General features: G+C 35.0%; 1 long non-coding RNA gene across 3 annotated transcripts; it reads right to left on the bottom strand.

Moving 5' to 3' along the window:
* Positions 1 to 8515: 8515 nt before the first annotated feature.
* On the bottom strand, positions 8516 to 16364 carry LOC110874341. 3 transcript variants are annotated; one of them, XR_004865956.1, is made up of 4 exons: positions 15786 to 16364; positions 14911 to 14988; positions 9032 to 9109; positions 8516 to 8557 (listed from the first exon to the last, which is right to left on the bottom strand). It is a non-coding gene; the product is annotated as an uncharacterized LOC110874341 (long non-coding RNA). The 3 variants fall into 3 exon arrangements; XR_002555857.2 differs by lacking the exons at positions 14911 to 14988; positions 15786 to 16364 and adding an exon at positions 9906 to 10481; XR_002555858.2 differs by lacking the exons at positions 8516 to 8557; positions 9032 to 9109 and adding an exon at positions 14395 to 14436 and having other exon boundaries at positions 15786 to 16361.
* Between the last annotated feature and the right edge of the window lie 7839 nt (positions 16365 to 24203).

The raw sequence follows: 24203 nt of genomic DNA, 5'->3' as shown, positions 1-24203 counted from the left end.
ATAAATGTAAACGCAAGCTGGGTAACGGCATCGTATTACATTAGAATAACGAGCCCGATGGAAGGTACAAGAATCAAAGTAAATGAAAACATGAACCGACAAATGAGAAAGCTAAGGCATAGGGGATAAAGTTTGACTGTCATAGGTGACGAAATTCACACGAACAAGTCAAACGGAATGAATAAAGAATAAGGACTTGGTTGAATAAAAGCAATGGATTTCGCTAAGACGACCAAATAAGTTAAAACGAAGTCTAAAATCATATGAGAATGGTTACTTTGAAGATGACTTCGGTAAAAATACCCGATAGATGGGTAGGATTTTGAGTATATGCGTAAATCAAGAGATGGGAACGCGGATTTGAAAGTCAAAGGACTCGGGTCATGAGTTATGACTAAGAGACGATAAAATTTTGCAAACAAAAATTTTGATAATTATGTTTAACTATTTCGAGGTTAAACAAGTAGAAGAAAGAATAACGTTAGATAATACAAAGAGGAAAACGCAAACCAGAAAACGGGAGCGTTAAAAACATTAAGATAAAGAACCTGGGTAAAGGGTTGAAAGGAAATAGAGGTGTAAACCGAATAACGGTAAGAGTAAGACAAACTGACGCGTAAATGGCGTAAGAAGTCATAGAGTCGGAAGGATAATCCGAAAGAAAACGAATGCAGCCTTAGACTACGGTCAAGGTTAAACGAATGTAAAAAGCGCAAATAAATGATTTTAAACATAAAAGGGTACCTTGACGCCACATATATATATATATATATATATATATATATATAGGAAGGTTAACGTACATTACGGCTTAACGTAAATCACGTACGACAGGTAATTACGCACATTCATTTTAAAATCACACACGTTATAACTCAAAAATCCAAAATCATGCATGTTGAAACACAATAATCACGCATATTGAAAACATTAATCACGCATGTTATATAACAAATCACGCACGTTGTTGTACGTGAAGTACGTTAAGCCGTAACGTACGATATACTTTTTCTATATATATATGGGGAAGGTTCAAATGAAAACCATTAGTTATTGCGAAAACTCGAAAACTAACTAAAAAAAGCCTAAAAAACATACCAATTTCTTTTTTTGCATACCAATTTTCGCTATTTAAATTATATAAAAAAAACTTTTTTTCAAAAAAAAAAAAAAAATTGTAGTGCACATGTGTAATAGTACTACACATGTGAATTAGTACACATGTGCACTACAATTTTTTTAAGGTTTTTTTTTATACATAAAAACTAGCGATTTTTAATAAAAAATTGTAAAAAAAACTTTTGGTGTGTTTTTTAGGCTTTTTTTAGTTAGTTTTCGAGTTTTTGCAATAAAAGTGGTTTTCATTTGAACTTTCCCCATATATATATACACAGTTGAATAAAGATTCGAATAAAAGATGATCTACGGGATTATAAGTAGTGTTAAGGTCTAACGGGACTGAAAAGACCCTTGGGTCACAAATAGAAAGAAACGAACTGTTGGGGTTTCACCTTAAAAAGGTGGAAATCTAAGTAAATAGCCTGCGAGGCTAAGTGAGAGAACCTACGGGTCAACAATGTAAAGCGAGGAAACTGGTTGTAACTCCCACATAAAATAATAACGGAAGGTAAAGTTAGTATACAAGCGATGAGTTTCGCTAAGTTAACCGAATGGGTTAAAATGAAAAGATCATGAAAGGTCTGGTTGACAAAAATGAAGGATTTTGCTAAAACACTAAAAGAACGGGTGTAAGACGATACATTCGAAAAGAAGATTTTCGATAATGAAAAGTTTTATATAAACTTAAATATGACGTGATGCGATCACGGTCAAGAAAAGTAATATGGAATATAACCACGTTATAGCGTGAACTATGAAATGGGGATAATAAAAGTTTGTAAGCCTTAAGAAGACAAAGTGGATATACCCAAGCGATGGGGTATAAGGTAACCAAAGACTAATAAGTCTAACCGCCAAGATAAGCAATCAATAAAGATAAAGGATAAGAGCTGAAGGTAATAGCCCACGAGGCCTTACACGTAAAAGGCACAGACACTTAGAAACCAAAAAGACATTACCATACTTTCCTATTAAGATTAGTAAATGCGAGCAATGCTCAAGTAAATCACCAAAATCAGGTTCATTAAGTTTAACCCATTGAACTACGTGATAAAGGTTTCGAGGACGAAACCTCTTTAAGGGGGATAGACTTGTAACACCCAAAAACGGGTTTGTTAGTTATATTAAAGCAACCGAAAATAAACGGGTAAAATACCGTAAGTGGTAAAAGTAAACCCGGTGAATATTAGGATTTAAATAAATAAACCTAATATTGAATAAAAAGAGAATAAAAGCTGTTGATGAAATAAGGTTCATAAGAGGCCCGAGTTAACGGAACTAATATATATATATATATATATAGGGAGCCGCTAGAATGAGAACCACCTCGAGTTGTAAGAACCGCGAGAACTACACCCCACGGAGCGCCGTTCGCCGCGATTTTTTTTTACAAGTAGATGTGTGCATTATAAACACGGCCGTAAAAAATCACGGCGAACGGCGCTCCGTGGGGTGTACTTTTTTACACCTCAAGTTTGGTGAAAAAAAAAGAAAAAAGAAAAAAAAATAAAAAACACCAAACTTGAGGTGTAAAAAAGTACACCCCACGGAGCGCCGTTCGCCGTGATTTTTTACGGCCGTGTTTATAATGCACACATCTACTTGTAAAAAAAAAATCGCGGCGAACGGCGCTCCGTGGGGTGTAGTTCTCGCGGTTCTTACAACTCGGGGTGGTTCTCATTCTAGCAGCCCCCTATATATATATATATATATATATATATATATATATATATATATATATATATATATATATAAAACAGGTTATGACTTCCCCGAACCCACCAAGTAACTAGGAATTATTAACCTAGTTAGTTAATTGTTTGAAAAACAATAAAGGAACATAGACAAGTAAACCTTTTTTTATAAAAAGGCTAGAACTATAGGGACTAAAAGGGTTAACTGTGGAAAGAGTTTTGATTAAAACAAAAGTTAAAAACCAAAACACACACAAAGTGTGTTCTGGTCGACGATTCCACAGAGCCAAGAAAGGGTTCTTCTTTTGAACCCTAAATCACCAAAAATCAACCAAATAATCAAGTCTAAATGGAAAATCAAGCTGAAATTAGTGATCACCCAAGTGAAGGGATCACAAGGTATGTCAAATTTCATCATATGATTTCATCTCGAATTCTTGGTGAACACTTGAAAACGAAATTATTGCTAGAATATTGAATGTATGAATGATTCTATGTTGAATCCGTGTTTAGGAACAAACCATAGTTGAGAAACTTGATGAATTGGTGATATAAATCATGAAACTTATAATCTTCCACATAGGTGCTAAATGGGTTTTGTAAGAGGATGATGAATACTAGAATTATGGTTATTAATTTAGTGTTATTTGATTTTCATGAAGCAAGTCTAGGTGTTATTATGCATACTAGACATATGAGCTTGTGAATGATGTTTATTAATGGTTAAATAACTAATCAAGAACTTGATTTTAGATATATAAAAATTGTGCCCACAAGGTGTTTTTTAAAATGCTTAAGTGAAATCGCGCGTCTACTCGGTTGTGCGTAGAACTTGATTATAATAGGTGTTCGGATGAATGCTAGTGATATGATGAAACGGGTCTCACTTATAGAGTAGAACCCTTAGTTCTTGTGAAATGAATGAATAAGATTAGTTTTGATAATTGTTTGAATTAGTTAAAGTGTTGGAAATGTGATAAACTTGGTTAGAACTTTGGTTTAAACCGGTGGCCTAAAGATAACGCCGACCGGGTAATTAAGGAATGCCTAAACTAGTTGATGAAATTGGTTGTGCATTTCATACACTAATGGGCGATTGACTTTTAAAAAGTCAAACTGACCTATAATACGATGAATGATAATTTTTGATATAAAATGCGTAAGGTGGAATTATCGTATTAAATTATGATTAATCTAACGACCTTGTGAATGATGATGATAGTTTGACGCTTAACAATCTAGGTGGAAGCTTGGGGAGGAAGCGGGTTAAACAAATCAAGAAGGAAAAGAAAAGCGTGGTTTGGATGCAAGGTAAGTTAAGCTTACACCCCTTTTTCAATTACAATACACTTACTTGTGAATATTGATTGTGAATTAAGTTAAGTATTTGAAATATGATGTTCTGGCATGATACAATGCAAGTCGGAATAAGTAAAAAAAATGGTAAGAAACCAAAAATTATGGTAAAAAGGGGTAAAATGGTAAACTAGTCGGGTGAAGACTAATAAATAAGCAATTTTGAACTATACGTTATGGGGTGAATCGTAACGGGTAAAATTGGTTAAATAATAATCCGGACACGAGTTGACGGATAGAATAAAAGATGTGAAAAGACACCATTTGGTATAAGTCATAACTAGGGCTGTAAACGAACCGAACGAACACGAACAAGACCATGTTCGTGTTCGTTCGTTAAGGAAATTAACATGTTCCCGAACTGTTCACGAACGCATACCAAACATAAGTTTATGTTCGTGTTCGTTCGTTAAGGAAATTCAATTGTTCACGAACAGTTCGTGAACACTGGTCTCGAACACAAACGAACGCAAGCAAATAAAAATGAACGCAAACGAACATTTAACTTGAAAATAAAAAAATGAAAATATTGTTATCATTAAACATTGGATATAAGTAGTTAAATACAACCATCAAATGATAAATCAAAACACAAGAAGTTTACCACACCACCAAACGATGAATAAAGTTTAACTAACTTAGACATAATTATCCCCAAAAATGTCTTAGAATGTCCAAATTTTAGCTAACTTAGAAAAAATAGGGTTATCAGTTTCCAATTTGTTTAGATAAAAGGTTTATTATTTATTATTTTTTAATATAATCAAACGAACATATTACCGAACGTTCACAAACGCAGTCGAACGAACGAGACCTGTGTTCGTGTTTGTTCGCTAAGCTAACCGAACGAAATTTTTTGTTCGTGTTCGTTCGGTAAGCTAATCGAACCAACATAAACGAACTTCCCGCCGAACGGTTTATGAACTGTTCGCTGAACGTTCGGTTCGTTTACAGCCCTAGTCATAACATGTCAAACAATTCAAGAAATGTCTTTTAAGTAATAAGAACTCATGGTGCTGTAACACCTCGAAATTTTGCGTCCTATAATGTATTGACACGTGTCATAAGTTTACACGTGGTTATAGATACTAAATAAGGACTAAAGTTGACAAACATAGAAAGTATGTGAATCCGAGGGTTCAAAATGTCAACGAGGGATAAGTATATTGTACATTAACCCTACATGATGATCAAACCTTCAAACGAATAAATCACGGATCATACGAAGCTAAATATGAAAGAAAGTGAGAGATTACAAACTACAGGGGTTAAATATGTCAACATGTTTAAGTTAGACCTCTGAGTGACCTTTTGACAAACCCGAAGCTTTGTAACGGTTAATTATGCTCACTAGAATACTTGACAAAAATTTCATAAAGTTTCGTTATCGTATGAGCAAGTTGTGATCAAATTCGTATGCAAGGGATTAAAGCGTCAACGTTGAAAGTTAGGACTTTTAAAGTTAACCGGGGACTTAACAAAATGGGTATATGTCTTGAAGCCCTTAAACATCAATTTAGAGGGCTCAGAGTGCAAGAAAATGATGCCTATTCAAAGTTTGAAGAGCCAAGGACCAAAGCGTAAAAATCAGAAAGTTGAGATTTGGTGCAGAAGGGCTTAGCGCGACGCGAGGCCCAAGCGGGTGGGGGGGGGGGTCTTAGCGTCACGTGAGGGTCTGTCTGGTCCGATTTTATTGGATTCTTGTCTGCCATAGCCCTTGTAACCGACTTAGATCCATTAATGATGCAGCATGGGCGCCCCCTACATGCTTTGGAGCCCTTAGGGACACTTGTTGATGATCAATGATCAAATGTAGCCTTAGTTGTCAACAATCTAGTGACTTATAAGCACTATATAAGGCCTTCATGTGCAACATTATGTTCACAACTTCAATATGCAATTGTGAAGACTTCTGGAGCTCCAAAGCAAAACCAAGCCATCCCTAGTCGTGCATAGGACTTTGTAAGCACCCTTAACCTTTCTTAGTTAAGTTTTTGCTTAGTTATGGCTTAAAAGTCAAACCGTCGTAATTAACGGTTGACTTAACGGTTAATCACAAATGGTCCAGTGATTAGCCGAATCAAAGGTAGTTGTATGTTGGTAATTATGTGGGCTTTAAACCCTTAAAAGGGCACCCTCTGATTCCCACTCTAACTAGTCCAAATGTCGAGTCAAACTTGCTTAGAAAAAGTCAACAGAATGCTAGCTTTCGATTTTATGCATAATCAGTAACATAGATGGCGTGTAACCTATTTTGACACTCATAAAACATGATAATAAGTATTATAATTGGTCTAAGCTTGTTTGATCCGACCATTTACTGCTTTGACCCGGTTCGGAACCGAAAGTCGCAAAACTTTGACTTTTGCTTTGACTTCAGTTCTGACCCGTTATGGTATGATTTAGATATGCCTTAGGACTCTCTTAGGACCAGGTTACATGATGGTATAACCCTCTGTGACCGGTTCGTTGTTTGTCCGAGTCTTTCACACATTTCCGTTAAAAGCTCAAAAGTTGACCATAACGCCCTTTTTACTTTAAAACGAGAATTTTGGACATGTGAAAGGAGAATAACCTTAGTTACTGATTTCTAAGCGTGTCCCTAAAATTTCACGTCAATCTGAGGTCTAGAATAGGAGTTATGCTAAATAGCGCAATTACGGAAACTTTAGTAATTAAACGGCGCAATTAGCATAAAGCCTATCTAAACCCAAGTTTCGACACCAAACCTTTTACACACTGATGTAAAATAATATTTTGAGATTTTTAAAGATTTTTAATTATTTTTAACCTGCTCATAACCTGCGGTTATGGCATCGATTCGGTAATTACCGAATATACCCTTTTCGGACATAACTTGAGTTCTACATGGTATTTTGACCCGATTCCGGTTGCTACTGATTTTAAATAATAAATAGAGTATTTTGGACTTTATAAACTGTTCGGAAAACTCAGATTCCCTGTAGAACTCGGAAATCTCTTTATAATCTTTAAAAAGACCGAAATACCCCTACGGGGCGTATATTGGATTTAAACTCGTTATGGGCATAATGGAAGGTATCCTACTGATACCACCACCTATTTAGGGCATATTAACTTAGGAAACTTGTGTAAGACTCTTACGGTTACCCGTTACGCCTTTTACGCGCACGGTTCGGTTTATGTAACTAGTTTACATAAACTAGCCGAAACGGGTCAAACCTTATCGTTTTTACTTCAAACTCCAGAGTGTGGTTATTATACCCATATAAAACAAGTCTTCAAACTTGTTGGGCCCAAACCACATTCCATTCCCGGTTTCGCCTTTCACGCGATTAAACCGTAATTATCCTTTGAAACTGACCGGTCTAAGCTAAGGCTAAATTAAAGACCCGTTAGGATTCTAATAGGTTGTTATAAACCTTCGTTCCAGAATAGGAGACCAGTAGAAGATACTTGCATTTGTTTATTGAGGTTATTACTTGCTCAGGTAAATACTTTTAACTTATTTTCCGTTATACGGACTTGGGTTACGGTATATAAAAATACCGCTTGGTCGGGCAATTGACCCCAATTCATTAGAAGTTGGGTATTATCAATGTGACCCGTTTAAAAATTTGTTTTGTTGGATTTACGCCTTTGGGAGCTTAATGACCATGTCCCGGATATCCTTGGCATCATTTTACGAAATGGCCACGACCTCGACACGCGGGTGTAGGCGTACACCCGACAATGTGTCTATAATTATAAAGGTATAACCGTTGGTTTTCCCGCCACGGCTTTATGCTTTGTGGCGTGTCTATTAACCTTAAACCTGGCACGACCCGGGCGATTGAACGCATAGTGAACATGTAATTCTTTTACAAGATTAATTGACTAATTATCCCAAGTTATAAAGAGTTTGTGCCTTGTGCATTCAAATCAATTTTATTAAACATTTTTACAAAAGTGTCGGTTGAATGTATTTACCAGTGTAAACTGACATATTTTCCCCAAAAAGATTAAATGCAGGTTCTGTACGAAATAGGCTGGCCACTCCTTAGCATCGTTAGAGTCTCGCAAGCTTGGGATGCCATTATCTGTTGAACACTATTTCTATTTTTATTTTGATCCCCTGTGGATTATATTCGACTATTTGTGATACTTGGATATTGTCACACCCCAACCGATGGCGGAAACATCGGGATGAGACGAAGTGTGTATAGATTGCTAGAGACGTCATAACACTATGTGACAATATTTAATTAAATTCAAATTTCATTGCAATACTAAATTGTCATACAAAATTCAAATAGAAATAACAACATTGTTTCAAATTGTAACATAACAACAAAAGATAGATTAATCTAGGTGTGTATCTAGTCCACCCTAAATCTTGTTTCGTCTTGAGTATCATCTCAATAATTAACCTGCAACATGTATTAAAATAGAGTTCAATGCAAAAGCAAAGGCGAGTATACAAGTTTGACTACATAGCATAATAGAATAAAACTCATATCCAACATGTTACTAAGTGAATAAATTTACTAGCAATGCAATTTTTGGCGTACAATATGATCAAACCCATGAATACAACGCATAAAAATAGCCTAATCCCAATCGTTCAGCGGGGTGGTAATGTTTAACTTAACAATACCCAATTAGAATAGCGGGCGGGGCGTTAATCCTATAGCGCTATAATTGTTAAGGTGAGCTAGCAAAGTTAATGAGCATATAACGTTCCAAATCGTTCATAGAGCATACAAGCATAGCAAATATTCATAATAGTTTCATGTCACGTTCATAGATAGAGTATGTTTTGTTTAAGCATAAAAGTTGTTTTGAATAGGTATACATGTTGCATCCCAAAGTGTAAAGGGGAAAAAGGGATCGAGTATACTCACATTGGTTGCGTATGAAAATTTCTTGAAATAAGGCACGAGTAAAGATTTGAGAATTCCAAGAGAACGAACACGATTACCCTAAACATTAAGAATACCGTATAACGATCTAGTTAATAATTCATACGTTAAATAAAATTCCTAATTTTGTCGTTTACATTAACTACATCGTTAATTATTTAAAGTTATAAGTTAGACTTAATATTTTCGGTTAATATAATTTATTTTGGAACAATATTATTAAGCCACCAAGGTTCAAAGCTTTATAGAATATATTTAAACATGTATTTTAACCAAAAGTAAGGAAATGGTCTGATTAAAAAGAGGGTCATGACTAGCTTCAGAAATGACTAACTGAATTAGTTTTACTCAAGAAGTTTAATTTCTTTATGTCTAATAATAAATTGATTTCTAAAAATAAAAAGATTTTAAAAACTATTTTCTAAGTATATACAAATGTAACTACTGATGTCTAGAAAATTTTACAAAAAGAAATAAGTTATAAATTTATTTTTAGTGTTGATGGGTTTTGAAAACAAAAGAAGGAAAAAAAAACAATTCTAACTGATATTCTTACAACTATTCTCTATACATTACCTTTTAGTAAAAAGTTACTAAAGTTCCATAATAGGAAAAAAAAAAGATTAAAGAAGTGTTGTATAGCTTTGTTTATTGAAAGAAAAAGATAAAGGACAAAACAAATGAAACATCATCGTCATCTTCTTAGTTCATATATTTCCATATGTTTATTAGTTCCTATTCTTTTTCACCTTAGTTACGATTTCTTATAACAACACAAATAAATAACTAAGTAAAACAACTCCACATGAAGGATAATTATATCGAAAAGAAATGGGACGATGGTTAGGAGGTATACCGAAACGAATGTTACGCGGTTCTGTCGTGAACTTCCGATGTAGCGAACTTCGAACTCCGGTGAACTCTTCGGGTTTCTCCGGTCGTCTTGCTTCTTGTTCGCTTATTCGGGAGGTGTCTTCGAGAGTGGCGAGGGTGTAAGGTTCAGCGAATCAGGTATAGTGGTGGCGTGAGAAAGTACACAGTGAAGAAGGTTCTGTTTTCGCAAAATGGAGGTGGTCGGCCAGGTGTGAGCGCGAAAAAGGGAGGAGGAGGGTGATGGTGGTGCTTGATCGGAGAGAAGGAGGGGGTCTCCGGAGATCGCCGGACTTCGGCTCCGGTTGCCGGAGTGTAGAGAGATGTAGAGATTTGAGTGAAGGGTAGAAGGGGGCTAGGGTTACTTGTGTGGAAGATGAGATGCATTTATAGTTTTAGGGTTTCAAGTGATTAGACCTAAAGATTTGGCCAAATACTGCTGGGTATCCTTTATTTAATTGACCATTGAAATCCCCATGTTTCATATTATCGTAACGCAAGTTATTATAATTAGTGAAATAAGAAATAAAATAAAAATGGGCCAAAGTGAACCTAATGTGTGCTGATTATGGGCTGGGCATGGACTGCCCATTTGGTGCGCCTAATGTTGGCCGAGACTAGCCCAAAAGCATTCATCTCTTGTCCATTTTTTTATTCCTTATTTTAATTTAGCATATAAAAGAATGTCTATATTTTTTTTACATAATAATAGTGGAATAATAAATAAAAAAAAAGTTAATCCAGCCATGTTGGCTGTGATATGATCGGCCGAAATGGCCAGTTAACATTCTTTCATATTTTGACAATTTATGTTTGCTTTTTATTCATTATAATATATATTATGGTATATTAATATAATTAACTAATTTATTAACCATATTTATAAGGAATTAAGATAAAGATAAAAGATTTCAGACGATATAATAGATTATAATTTTTTTAAAAGAGGCAAACTTCTAAAAATAGATTTTTAAGTCTTAATTCCTAAATTAGGAAAGTTATGGAAACGCGGAGTGTTACAGTCTCCCCCTCCTTTAGGAAATTTCGTCCCGAAATTTATTTAAGAGAAAGACCCGAAAGGGTTTTTGGCAAACCGAAGAGGACTGTTTAAAATTGAGGCTCTGAAGTTGAGACAACAGAGAATAATTGAGGTATAAGGGTGAACGATTGATCTAATAACGATTACGAGTGTAAGAATAGCATAAGTATCGAATAGACGAAAGTAGCGTGCTAAGAATGAAGTCTCGACGGGATAATCAGATATAATGCGTTTGCGAGTTGTTTAAAGTTTGAATTAGGTCTGCAAAACACTGAATTTCTCATGGCACGTCTTACGAAAGTTTGGTAACATGATGAAAACACTTATATATATAGGAAGTACCAGCGGCGTATCCACTATGTTTTGACCATGTTACGTCCGTTTCGTATTCGGTGTCATGTTATGTTTCATGTCTTACCATACACAGTAGTACACTCTATGGTTTTCATACGCCCATCACTATAATCTTGTGTGCACCCGCGATTATTTTGATCGTCGCATGATCCGCATAACTTGTACTAGTTGTGTATGAATCAGGGTATACATAATTTAAAAATAAGAACGTGTACGTATAAGAATATAGTATATAAGCAAGTCCATGCTTATGTATGTATGAGACCCACGTGAGCGAATCCCTCGGATTCCACTCGCGTACGGGTACAAATGTATGAATCATGAGTATGAATGAAAGTATGAGCATAAATATAAGTTTAAATATGAATATACACGTAAGTATGAGTATAAACATAAAACGTATGAGTATGAATACAAGTATAAGATGTATGAGCGTAGATATGAACGTGAATATATGTGTAAAACATGAAAGTTTAAGTAGGAATAAAAGATAGGTGTATGGATATAAGTGTAAACAAGTTGTATAGAGTAAACGAAAACATAAAATGTATGATCATGAATATGAATGTAGCATAAACATGAATGTAAGTGCAACATAAATGTATAATTGCGAGTGTATGTATAAACGTAAAACGTATGCATTTTGAATCATGATTACAACATAGATGTGTATGTGTGAACATAAGTGAAGGCATAAAATGTACAAGTATGGATGTAGGAAATAATGATTTTGTTTAAAGTATAAATCAAAATACATGAGTTTATGCGCGTAAAAGATTTAAAAGTTTTGAGTATGAAAGGAAAAAAGAGAACGAGTGACACGCGTGAAATTGTTGTGAGATATTGACTAAAACGTGTAAAATGATATGCATATATAGTTGTTCGCGCAAAACGTGAAGTTAAAATAGATTGAGTTGTCATGGAATGTAAAATCTAGTTTGTGAATGTAAGGAGAATATAAAAGAAAACATCTTTTGACTATGCGAAAGGATACTTTGTAAAAGAATGGAAATGTTATTATGGTTTTAAAAGAATTTACATAGTTGAGAATTTGTCGGTTCTTATGAAGTTTCCTTGCCCACGTGTTTTGAATTTAATTGGCGTATCGAGCGAGGTTTTGAAAAGTTCTTGGGATTAACAAGCTTGCATCGTTTTAAGTAACTTTTATATTAGAAAGTTTTGAAGTTTATAGATTCTTGAGGAAAAGTTGATCCTTAGAAAAAGGAATTTGGTATACGAGCTTAGTGGTTGTTGAAAAATGTTTTATTGGTTTTGAAAAGGAGTTTTAGTAAATGCTTAAATAATACTGGTAATATTTTATAGGTGTGTGCGAAAAAGTTGATTTGATTCTCAATTAAAAATAGAAAATCTCTAGTTTAATGATATGTGATGAGCTTGTTTTAATAGTTACGTTGAATACAAAATTCGTGGGCAATGGATTTGTTAGACCGACTAAGTCGACGAGTAGTATTTCGTGAAATTTTGAATATTGAGAAACAAGTGTCTACGGAAAAGTTAAAAATTTCACGTGTGTAAGCTATATGAAAATAGATTGTAGGATAAGAAGTTCATTCATATAAACAATGCATTTTGAAATAATTAGAGATTTGACTAATGATAAACGATTTAGATGTATAAATGATCGTGTTTACATAACATAGTCTATTAAAAGAAGGTATCGGTAACGATCACCTAGGTAAGGGAATCACCCCTAACCCATTGGTGAGGTCGTTGTAAGATGAGAAAAAGAAGCGGAGTTAATCGTCAAGGTAAGGAAATCACTCCTATCTCGACGATATGTCTCCACTTGTTGTTACAAAAAGAAAAATGTAAATAAAATTACGAGAAATTATGCATGCTAATAATGCATAATCGTATGAAAAGTAATAGTATGATGTATGCACAAAAGTGAAATCTCACAAATAGTTCAAAATTGACAAGAGAGAATTTAATCATAAAAGATCGAAAATAATAAAGTGTAAGTTCGATAAAAAGAGACTTGGATGGTTCCAAAACGGAACGTTGACTAACCAAAGTGGTCGAAAGGTCATTTGAAATTGAAGAGCATGTTTTGGCCTAATAGATGGTATACTCTCGCCGACAAGTCGGTTAACGGTATTCACCCTTCCGGTTACTACATGCCCCAATTCAATCGAAAATTCAAGACTTGGCGGGATTTATGTAAAATCAAGGAGTGAGATTAGTCGACTAGGTGCGGGTTTCACCCCTAGCTTGACGAGTTCGTACCCTAAGTGTGGTTGATACTCGTTGGGTCAAAATTTAATTTCGACACGTTAACGAGGGTCCACTAGAAATTGAATTTGAAATTTGAAATTTCCAATAAGATATGGAATTCACTCCTAACTTAATGGTGCAATTTCGTGCAACAAAATGAAATCAAGCGGGATGAGAGTTGTTTACCAAATTGTGGGTTTCACGCCTATTTTGGTAAACTCGTCTCTTTTGTACAATATGATTGTTGTTGGATTTAGATTAATCGAGTAAAATGTAAGAGGAAAAGTGTATGTTAAGGATTAGACGAACAAGTATAAACATGTCAACAATAGCACATAAGGAATGGGATAATGAAACAGTTATTAACACATAAAAATATGTCAAGAATGACACATAAAGGATAGAACGACGAAACAAGTGTTAGCACGTAGTAAGGCAAGTGTAGCATGTCAAGTGTTAACGAATAAGTAACATATATGCTTAAAAGATCAAAAGAGAATGAGTAAAGGCAAATAAAGTAGCATGCAATGTAGTTTCAAGCAAAACACAAGAATAAAGCTCTAAAACTATAGACTAGGTTAAAGCATTCCTACTTTTCCAAATTCCCTATAGTTATGGCTCTGATACCAATCTGTCACACCCCAACCGATGGCGGAAACATCGGGATGAGACGAAGTGTGTATAGATTGCTAGAGACGTCATAACACTATGTGACAATATTTAATTAAATTCAAATTTCATTGCAATACTAAATTGTCATACAAAATTCAAATAGAAATAACAACATTGTTTCAAATTGTAACATAACAACAAAAGATAGATTAATCTAGGTGTGTATCTAGTCCACCCTAAATCTTGTTTCGTCTTGAGTATCATCTCAATAATTAACCTGCAACATGTATTAAAATAGAGTTCAATGCAAAAGCAAAGGCGAGTATACAAGTTTGACTACATAGCATAATAGAATAAAACTCATATCCAACATGTTACTAAGTGAATAAATTTACTAGCAATGCAATTTTTGGCGTACAATATGATCAAACCCATGAATACAACGCATAAAAATAGCCTAATCCCAATCGTTCAGCGGGGTGGTAATGTTTAACTTAACAATACCCAATTAGAATAGCGGGCGGGGCGTTAATCCTATAGCGCTATAATTGTTAAGGTGAGCTAGCAAAGTTAATGAGCATATAACGTTCCAAATCGTTCATAGAGCATACAAGCATAGCAAATATTCATAATAGTTTCATGTCACGTTCATAGATAGAGTATGTTTTGTTTAAGCATAAAAGTTGTTTTGAATAGGTATACATGTTGCATCCCAAAGTGTAAAGGGGAAAAAGGGATCGAGTATACTCACATTGGTTGCGTATGAAAATTTCTTGAAATAAGGCACGAGTAAAGATTTGAGAATTCCAAGAGAACGAACACGATTACCCTAAACATTAAGAATACCGTATAACGATCTAGTTAATAATTCATACGTTAAATAAAATTCCTAATTTTGTCGTTTACATTAACTACATCGTTAATTATTTAAAGTTATAAGTTAGACTTAATATTTTCGGTTAATATAATTTATTTTGGAACAATATTATTAAGCCACCAAGGTTCAAAGCTTTATAGAATATATTTAAACATGTATTTTAACCAAAAGTAAGGAAATGGTCTGATTAAAAAGAGGGTCATGACTAGCTTCAGAAATGACTAACTGAATTAGTTTTACTCAAGAAGTTTAATTTCTTTATGTCTAATAATAAATTGATTTCTAAAAATAAAAAGATTTTAAAAACTATTTTCTAAGTATATACAAATGTAACTACTGATGTCTAGAAAATTTTACAAAAAGAAATAAGTTATAAATTTATTTTTAGTGTTGATGGGTTTTGAAAACAAAAGAAGGAAAAAAAAAACAATTCTAACTGATATTCTTACAACTATTCTCTATACATTACCTTTTAGTAAAAAGTTACTAAAGTTCCATAATAGGAAAAAAAAAAGATTAAAGAAGTGTTGTATAGCTTTGTTTATTGAAAGAAAAAGATAAAGGACAAAACAAATGAAACATCATCGTCATCTTCTTAGTTCATATATTTCCATATGTTTATTAGTTCCTATTCTTTTTCACCTTAGTTACGATTTCTTATAACAACACAAATAAATAACTAAGTAAAACAACTCCACATGAAGGATAATTATATCGAAAAGAAATGGGACGATGGTTAGGAGGTATACCGAAACGAATGTTACGCGGTTCTGTCGTGAACTTCCGATGTAGCGAACTTCGAACTCCGGTGAACTCTTCGGGTTTCTCCGGTCGTCTTGCTTCTTGTTCGCTTATTCGGGAGGTGTCTTCGAGAGTGGCGAGGGTGTAAGGTTCAGCGAATCAGGTATAGTGGTGGCGTGAGAAAGTACACAGTGAAGAAGGTTCTGTTTTCGCAAAATGGAGGTGGTCGGCCAGGTGTGAGCGCGAAAAAGGGAGGAGGAGGGTGATGGTGGTGCTTGATCGGAGAGAAGGAGGGGGTCTCCGGAGATCGCCGGACTTCGGCTCCGGTTGCCGGAGTGTAGAGAGATGTAGAGATTTGAGTGAAGGGTAGAAGGGGGCTAGGGTTACTTGTGTGGAAGATGAGATGCATTTATAGTTTTAGGGTTTCAAGTGATTAGACCTAAAGATTTGGCCAAATACTGCTGGGTATCCTTTATTTAATTGACCATTGAAATCCCCATGTTTCATATTATCGTAACGCAAGTTATTATAATTAGTGAAATAAGAAATAAAATAAAAATGGGCCAAAGTGAACCTAATGTGTGCTGATTATGGGCTGGGCATGGACTGCCCATTTGGTGCGCCTAATGTTGGCCGAGACTAGCCCAAAAGCATTCATCTCTTGTCCATTTTTTTATTCCTTATTTTAATTTAGCATATAAAAGAATGTCTATATTTTTTTTACATAATAATAGTGGAATAATAAATAAAAAAAAAGTTAATCCAGCCATGTTGGCTGTGATATGATCGGCCGAAATGGCCAGTTAACATTCTTTCATATTTTGACAATTTATGTTTGCTTTTTATTCATTATAATATATATTATGGTATATTAATATAATTAACTAATTTATTAACCATATTTATAAGGAATTAAGATAAAGATAAAAGATTTCAGACGATATAATGGATTATAATTTTTTTAAAAGAGGCAAACTTCTAAAAATAGATTTTTAAGTCTCAATTCCTAAATTAGGAAAGTTATGGAAACGCGGAGTGTTACAGATATTACATTTAACGGTTGAAATATATCTATCTTTATGCTTTCGCTGTGCATCTAAATATTGTGGTTTGACTATATTGTTGCCAACTACGTCACGGTAATCCCCCACCGGGCCCACCGGTGAAACACGTGGAAATCGGGGTGTGACAGGTGCTAACCGAAATAGGTTCAAGGGGCGAGATGGTATCAAAATACTATCATATGATGATAAATGATCATTTTGACTAAATGGGTCAAATGGTGTGTTAACACCATTTGACGATAATTACTGACGATCGCTTGTTGAGTTTTGGTGATTACAGAAAAGTAATATAAGGTTCGCGACGCTATTAATTAGTAAATTAATAGTGAAAGGTATTTTAGACGGGTCAATACTTTGACCCGAGCCAGGTATGTGCAAATAAGATTATAGCTATAAGTGCGATTTTGGTCAAACATGTCATTGAAAGTCCTTCGTCGTAAAAGAATGGAATAAAGTCGACGAAAATGCCTTTGAACGATAAACCGGGCAAATGACCCTTAAGGGTTGTTTAAAGGTAAGTTTTAAGATCGAGTAGGTCTTTTAATAAGTATAAAAGTTTAAGGTACAAGTCTTTTGGTTAAAAGCCTTGAAACAAGTCTTTTGTAAAATTAGTAAACCGAAGATTAGAATACGGAACAAGTAGTTTATCACATTAAATCCACCACAAATATTGTTGTGATGGAAAGCAAGTAGAAACCTTAGTGTGGAAATAAGGTGCAAGCAAAGAATGAGCGAAGTTAAGTGTAAAACGTTTAAGTCCCTTAACGGGTCAATTAAGTTGAAAATGTAGATTTTCCGAGTGCTTAAAGATAAGAATTTTGTTAATCCAGATGTCGGATTTTAACTCCATGTGATGGAGAATCAATTTACGAGCGCATAGGAAAAAGAATCTCGTAAAACGGACTTGTAGAACTAAAGTTATGAGATTTTTATGTTAGAATTTTGGTAAAATTCGGAGCTGGGCATTTGCAGCTTAAACAAAAGAAACCTTCTGTGAAAAAGTATGAATGTTTGAATGTACATGAAAAACGTATCTGTAACTCCGTACTATGACTGTTTAAATGTGTGAGATCGCCAGTGGTTTGCAAGGCCACTAACATATGTCACGACATAGGAAGCCACTAAACCTAGGCATTTTTGTCGACTTTGACTGAGACACAGAAGCACTCATTGGTAGAAGTAGGCCTAGAGTGGGGTTGCCTGAAACCCATTAGATCTAACCTTTTGTTCCGCGGTCTGAATGTATACGTTGATTAATGGTGCTCATGGTACCCTATTCGAGACATGGTCTAGAATGTTTCACTTGAATGTTTTTGTACCCATCATAACTCATGTAACATTGTAAAATTTTGTAACATGTATTTCACCCCCGAGAGTTATAAAACCAAAAACAGTTAAAGAAAAGGGGGAGCATGATCTCACAATTTTGCGTTCCTTGCATCGTAAACTTCACCGGATTTGCTTTAATTAACGTCGTGACCTAAACGTGTTTTATTATCGTTAGTCACTAGTCTTGTATCGTACAAGCACAAGTCACTATCTTCCTGTATATGTTTTTCTCGGGTTAAAAATATTTTATATTTTTAACTATGTGTCTTACTTATATTATTTTCTTAAAAATAAATATAAGTGTATTGTATTTTGCATTTTGCACCCGAATTATGTATTTTGTCTAAATAGGTTGTATGTGTATTTTTTTGTATTTTTACTCCTTACGAGTATCTCCAAGTCATATTATTTTTACCCTAAAAATAATATATACCTAGTTCACAAAATAATCACCTAATCACACAAGCGATTTATTAATAAATATATATTCTAAACATATATTTAACAAGTTTTATTTATGAAAACCCACCTCCGGTATTTGGTATCTTGTACTAAAAATCATGGCGAAGTTTATATTCTGAAAACAAGTTAAAAATATATTTGTAACCATTTACTAGAAAAATTATTTCTAAGTGTTGCAATTCTAGAAAAATTTTGCCAAAGTTTCCTCTGTAACTGGAGGTGTCCACGCTTACAAGCGTATCATTTTCTTTTCAAAAATTTAATCAAGCAATTTAATAATCATCAACCATCAATATTTAAACATCAGACTTGACAAAACGAGCCTAAATCACCAACTCATGAACTTGAAGGTGTTGCAAAAATATGTAGTAAATCACCATCACATTTAGTAGGCTTTGTTATTTCTAAAAACATGATTGGTTTCTTGTAAATTTCATTTTTAAAGAATTTGAAGTTTAACAACTTCTAGTCAAAGTTTACAAAAACGCTTCTTTGTTAAATTTCTTGTTACACAAGTGTTCATACACTTGTTTACCCCTTTAAAAAATGTGCTTTGTTTATACTAGATCCGGGTTTTTAGCGAAGTTAGTATTTTTGCTTGGTTCTTCCGAAAAACCACTTGTAGATCCTTAGATCTACATGTTTAGAGTCTTATTTTACAAGAAAATTATGCTTACACAAGTTCCAAGTTCATGGTGGATGATTTCATCATCTTTTATATTTCTAACACTTAACATACTACTAGTTCATGTTCTTGAACATGATCTAGTATGTGTAGATGATGATCCATCCCACTTTTAATGACAAACAATATCAAATAATCACAACTAGACAAGATTCACATGATTTACACACATATTTACTCTTTATCCACCATTAATCACTTATGTTCAAGACATTATGTGTGACAACCCGTACTCCCAAGGTTAGCATCGCTTAAATTCCACAACCCTTGGCGTGTGTCCGTATGTCTAATTGTTTTTATTTCACGGTCATATGAGGTTTAATAAGTTACGCGTGTGTTTCATTGAATGTTATGTGCGTAATTTGTATGCTCGGAATCGTTGTATAGGTCTAACCGACCACTTAGATCGTATATGTGTACGGGCATGGTAAAACGGGATAAGGAAATGGGCTTTAGTTAGTGGGCCTTGTAGTCGAATCAGGGTCGAGCCATGCACTCGGAATCCACGGGTGGACCTCATAACACAAATCGACACTATATGAAATCTTGACTCAACTCATCATTATGTCTAGTATTTAGAACCGGCCCAAACCTTTGAGTTAGTAAACTGCCGGCCCCAAATCCATTATCTATATATTACATGTATATGATTGGTAATGGACACAAGATATCATAAACCCTACTTGCCACCATCCATTGTGCAACGGCTGTGAGCATACTTTCCCCATTCGAGACATCACTTGATCGATTGAGGCTTTGGGTTAGTGATTCCTTATCAAAGTTAATTGTGATTTAGTGTAAATCATATATGACTGCATGATATATGATACATAGGGTTCTAGGCTATATATGTATTTGTTATGAGTTTGTTATGAGTTCGATGAGGATACTAATGATGCGTGATAGTGGGGTCCTTAGCGGTTAATATTTATGTGGTAGCCGACATGTAGGTCATGATAATAAGTCTTGTACGAATATGAAACTCATGTAATTGTGAAAACTCATATATGAATATCAAAGTCATGATGATGATGCTTGATTGACACAATAATAGGTTGTTGGGTTATGAAATATTGTCAGGCACTCACATGATTTGGTGCACAGTTAACACATGGTTCATCTACCCAAGGTGGGTGTGTCACCCCACTAATGAATTGGTTTGATTATAATCATGTGGATGTTTTGTCAATGTCGGCCAATGTCATAATTGATCACATGATGGCATGATTTGTTGTTAACTGATCACATGATTACTTGTTATTATGGCCGCTGTTATGTACACGAAAACCAGAAATCGGAGCATCAAAATAGCTAATGGGCCGAGTCATATGCAACCGTTGGGCTGTGATATTTGTACATGTATGTGATCCGCTTTGGGCCGGGTATGATATGTTTGGGTTGGGTATGGCTGATAGGCATATTAAACGATAACATGTGACCTGATTTACATGTGATGTTTGATTTGAATGTAATGTATCTTTACATATTGAATGGGTCGAACTGGGAATGGGCCGCATGACTGAAACGAATATGTGAGCTCAGATTGGGCCACATAATGAAGTACATGAATTGGTAAATTGAGTTGGGATGTAACTTTGAAACCGAAATACTTCTGGGCCGAAACTGTTGGGCTTCACACACTTGCTGTATAGGTAAATTGGGCTGTGAACTTTTGGGTGAGGCATGCTTGTATGTATAAACTGTTTGCATGGATTTAGGGGTGTTGTAGATGAACAGTGGGTGAGTTACATGCTTATTCTAGGGTGTATGTTAAAAAGGTTGTACTGTATGTAATGAATGTGCTAGCCATATGTATTGTTATTTGCAAATTACATAAAGAGTATGTATGATTGGGAACTACAAAACTGATAGATAATGATAACCATGCTAGGGTTGGTCGGTCAACGGTAAACACGGAATAAATCTTACCGAGCAAACCAAAGGTGAGTTCACTACATTCGAGCATGCGTCCCAGTGGTTGGGGACAGTCAGTGGTTTGGGTAAAAAACGGGTATATTGGTTAATATTCTCACCTATCATTCTTGTAAGTCCCTTATTATGTTACCTGGAGGGTAACGGGTATTAGTTAGTAGCGCTACTTAGGTTTGGCACCCTCACACCGCTCCTGTAGAGGACGGATGTGAACTAATGACCCAGTCGGGCCCAGTACTGGATAGGAGTACGTGGGAAAGGGCAGTCATGTACTTCAGGAGCCGTCTTGTTCGGAATTGAGATATTAACAATATTACTTGCATTGGTTATTGAACTGTTTTACATTCAATTGGTAACAAACGTTTTTTTTAAACTGTGGACTCGCCAGCTTTGTCTGATACACTTGTTGCGTGCTCGCATGTCGTTAGATTTCCTGGATGTGGAACTTGCTGTTTGGAGCGGTTTGAGTGGTCATGGGTCGTGCTGATTGGACACTTTTATTGGAATATTGGTTTCATGCAATTGTTTTGAGAATATTTAACTTACGGTTTTGATAACGCTTCCGCTGAACACATTGGCTTTTCGTATAAACTCATGTTGGAATTTTATAATTAAATGGAGAGTTTTATTTTGATACTTGTGGGTTCAATGTAATTAGTGGCTCATTGTCAGTTCGTCACACGCCTAACAGGGACACTTCCTAGGTGGTATTTTGGGGGTATGACATTATGTTATGTTCTTGAGTGTTCTTGCTTTTTAACCAATAAATCATCTATTAACCACCATAAACAAGTTCAAGATGATGATTAGAAGCACTTACCACTAGCACAAGGCTAGGGAAGAAACAAGATGTAGAAGTGGTGGATAAAAGAACTCTAGAGCGGTTCTTGCACTTCCGAAAGCACCAAGATTACTTATACGTTCCCTTGCACCTTTGAGTATGTGAGAAATGGCTAGAGTGAAACTTGATGGTGGAGCTATGGTGGTGGTGGTGTTCGGCCGCAAGCAAGGGGGGAGGAAGAGGAGAAGTCTTGTGTTGAGGTTGGTGATGAAAGAGATTGGAAAACTTATGTGTTTATTTATAAACCAAGTCTCACATTAACCCTCATGTAATGTGTCTAATTATCCCCAACATGTGTTATTATAATAATCAAAAGAAATCTCATGTGTAAGGGCCATGTTGGCCGATCATAGGTTGGGGGGGGGGGTAGTAGGCTAGGTAGTGACTAACTAGTTACATTAAGGTTAGAATTCAAGTATTTGTTGGAAGGTTTAGTTACATGATATTTTAGGAGGTGTTATGATACTCGGGGACCATAACTAGCGTAGAAAAAATAAAATCAATGCTTCTAGCATTATTTTGGTGTTCCGGGTATTATCCGGTTGTTCGGTTATATACCGGTTCGTTAAAGTGCTAAATTGCACCTTTTAGTGTCTTATAAGTATCCTTTTGTAATCCTTTCGATTCCCGACACTTAGGGAAGTATTCTGGGTGGTAAAACGACATTTCTGCATGATATTTATATGTCTAAAAGCTGATTAGAGCTGAATTTAATAAAATTCTGCACTTAAAGTGCGTTTCGGGTGCTTTTTAGTGCATATTTTAGCCTCCGTAAGGTATATATAGGTAAACCCTTGTATGTATTCTTGGGTTTTAATGTATTCTTGCCGTTGGACCTACACCTAGGCTCCAATTTTAATGTCTGACTGCTTTCTGCAGTTCTGCTGACACAGTGTGTCTTACTGGTGAGTTTACTAGTATTTCTGACGTAACACTCTCGTTTACGCATAAAGCCATATTTTGTAGTATACAACGTGCATGAATTCACTTGTTTAGCATGTAATCAGTCAATGTTGACATTTAAGCACATAATTGCAGTCATTAAATAATAATTAATGTGTACGGAAATTACTGGTTTAGTGCCAGTTGTCACAGTGCATCACTTTATGATTGCGTGTATTTAACGGATTAACTATACATGAAGTTGTTAAACGCTTTTGTGTGTCGTTCAACTAATTTAGAGAGCCAAATTGTTTAGGCCGCGAACTACTCTACACAAGTGGGCCGCAAAACTCACTTAACACCCACACTTTGGGCCGGAGGCCACACCCAACTTATTCTACCCTAGACCCACGAATTGAGGCCCAACCCGAACTTACACCCGTATTCTACTTTAATGAAAAATATTAATACTAATAAAACCAATTAATATTGACTAATTCTACGTCAAATACCAACTTACCTTTTATTATATGATTTATATTTGAAAGAAACAACATAAAAACTTACAAGAAAAATAAAATATGCACGAACTCATTTCTTGTAGTTGGTAAGTGTTTTAAGTCAACTAACACCGCTAAAAGTTAGGACAGTCTACATTTAAGATCAATGACGTCTGTATTTTTGTATATTATCCTTTTATTTTAAAAAGTTGATAAAATATGATTGTGTTTGGTTAGAATCATAATAAGAGATTTGGGCCGACTATTGTGTGCACGTATAATAGGTTGTTATGGCTCCTTGCGTTATCTCAGGCCCAAAAACCGAGCACAGTCGTTTCCCCATTATTTACTTGAATTGTATATTAGATGTCACAACCCTTTTTGAAAACCCTATTTGTTCCACAACCCTCTATCTTGGATGACAAACTTCTTGGATCGAAACCCCACTCCCTTCGATTCCCGTGTTCTTGTATATCTCTATCAGGTTAGCATATTTTATTACATGATGTATTTGGTTCTAAATTTGTGTTGTGTATGAAAGGGGTTTACATCGAATGTATATTTATAATTGATATATGATTCATAATTAATGGTGAGGTAACAGTTGCTTTGCATGTTGAGCTTACATCGAATGTGTATATGTGACGGTCCAATAGCTTGCATGTAATGATGTTATAAAGAGGATAACCTTGCCTAGGGAAATTGACGGCCATGTGAAATTGTGACTTCTA

The sequence above is a fragment of the Helianthus annuus genome, chromosome 9 (genome assembly GCF_002127325.2).
Source record: "Helianthus annuus cultivar XRQ/B chromosome 9, HanXRQr2.0-SUNRISE, whole genome shotgun sequence".
NCBI lineage: Eukaryota > Viridiplantae > Streptophyta > Magnoliopsida > Asterales > Asteraceae > Helianthus > Helianthus annuus.
Note: the sequence above shows the minus strand (reverse complement) of the source record. Positions and strands in the feature narration are given on the sequence as shown.